We start from the raw sequence: 2500 nt of genomic DNA on the forward strand, positions 1-2500 counted from the left end.
TGAATACACATTCTTAAAGGTAGAGTTCGATATCAAATGCCATTGTGGATGGTATTTATAATGATTAAAATTACGTGTGTTAGTCATACATATTCAATATACTTACATTTTTTTTTTCAAATAAGTTACGAATACCACTTAATATCAAATTCGCTCTGCCTTGGGATCGCAAACTCTTATGAAAATTTCTTTAATGATCAATATTTCTACCCGGCCAAGGACTCGAACCTATGACCGAAAGAAATAAAGATGAAAATTTGACTGTTTGGACCAGCTTAACCTTTACTCCCATTTCCCATTGGATATTTCAACTTATTTGAAAAACCTTTTTAATACCTTGAACAAAATCTCTATTACCCTTTCTTGACAACCTATCTTCTTTGCTAACCTTTAAATAAAAAAAATGAAATATATATATATATATATTATATATATATATATATATATATATATATATATATATATATATATATATATATATATATATATATAAAGGGAAACCTTTCTTTTGATATATTGGTAATGATTTAAACTGACTTTGATACCGTTACAGAAGAAAACCCTTCCTTTGAAACATAATTTTGAATAGAGCAAAAATTTATTCATATTTTCATTGATCCCGGAAAATTATAATCATGTATGCTTACATTTCCGTCTCCCCTACCTACTGTATCATCTTCAACTCTATGGCCAGCACTAAATTCCTTAAAAATATCGCGATCAATATTCGTACTAATAAGAATAAATGTTGAAAAATAACTGTCATATATCATTAATAGATTAATGCAACATACACATTTCACCTATATATAGGAAAATTTGCTAATTGGCGTAGGAAGACCGTGACTAATAAGAAAAAACATTAATATATATATATATATATATATATATATATATATATATATATATATATATATATATATATATAATATATATATATATATATATATATATAACCACTTAAGTCTTAATGGATTATTTTAACCTATATTGAACCAAGAAACAACTTTACTGACATGCATACATTCACTTAGGGTATGTTGATAAGGTTCATTTCGTAACTGATTTACACTCAGGAACGCCCTTATTAACAAACACAAATTCGCAAGTGGATGATGCAACACAGTCAGGCGCTGGCGAAGACACAGAAATGTGACCATTTTCCTTTCTATTATTCGAATGTGTCTATGTTGATCATGCTGATTATAAGAACATCTAATTACACTGCAGTCATTCACGTTCTGGCATATAACTATTACTTCTTGAATCATTTGAATCCAATAAATAATGATATTCTCCTTTCAAGGATATTTCATATGGCAGCGCTGTCCCAAACTCGTCCCACCAACCTAAACTATGCCGATGATTGTTATCTTGGTCACTTGCACAGGAATATGACTTATTATCCATGTGTTCTGACGAAGAAAGGAAGTACTAAACACTTTCATGAGTAAACTCAGGCTGCTTCCGAGAGCATATGAAAAACTCAAACTATTTCCTGATAGAAATATTAATTCCTAATAAGGAAACGATAATTGGGTAATTTACCAACTACCAATTCTCTAGCCTTTAAACTTCCTACCACACTTTTTTGACCCACGTGGTCCTCAAATCATATACAATATTAGTTGGGACAAGGTGCATCTGAGGCCATCTATTGGGGTTAAAGTAAAACTCGTTACGATGCAAGGGAGGGAGTGAGAGGGGAGTCTAAGTTATTATGCTTTTCGGAACGCGATAATATTGTTATTCTACGTAGCTTTTACTAACAATACATGTCATCCAATGAAACATATTCATATTTTGTTTTCATAACAAGGTAACTGCAAATTAGATCATATAATTGTGTAATTACTTCATTGTCTCACCGATTTCAGTACATGTGGAATATCTGGCTATCCTCCTGACCCCCAAATGTAATTGAACTAACGATTGTTTGCTGAGGAAATATTTCTGTAATGTTTATTGTGATTTCCTAAGAATTAAGCTGTGGCCAGATAACAAGGAACACCAAGTTCTCGTGCGTCTATTTTATAACAATTTTCTGCCCAAATAGCTACAGAAATGAAGTAAAAAAAAAAAAATATTGAGTAGATGATTGGGATAATTAGCAATTTGGTATTCTACTGCTAAGGCCATCTATTGACCATGAAAAAAAAAATTGTGAAGCTCTTTAATCATTGCATTCTGGAACCTTTCATGGCATCATTTTGGTTTAAAAATAGTCAAATAAATATCCTACTTTTTTGGAACTGAATATAATTTATACCTGCCACACATATTTCTACATAATTATCAATCTATCATCCTTTGCCAACTGGATAGAACCCTTCACATGAATGGAGCAAGAGATGTATGGTGCCATTTTTTGACAAGAAGAAACACTAGGATTTTATTTCAAGTTGAAGTGGGTGATTACTAATACATACTTCATTGGTAGTTTTTTCACGTAATGCAGACAAAAATCATAATTCCAATAATGCTATTTTTCTTCTGTTTT

This window comes from Palaemon carinicauda, chromosome 4 (genome assembly GCF_036898095.1).
Source record: "Palaemon carinicauda isolate YSFRI2023 chromosome 4, ASM3689809v2, whole genome shotgun sequence".
In the NCBI taxonomy this organism is placed as follows: domain Eukaryota; kingdom Metazoa; phylum Arthropoda; class Malacostraca; order Decapoda; family Palaemonidae; genus Palaemon; species Palaemon carinicauda.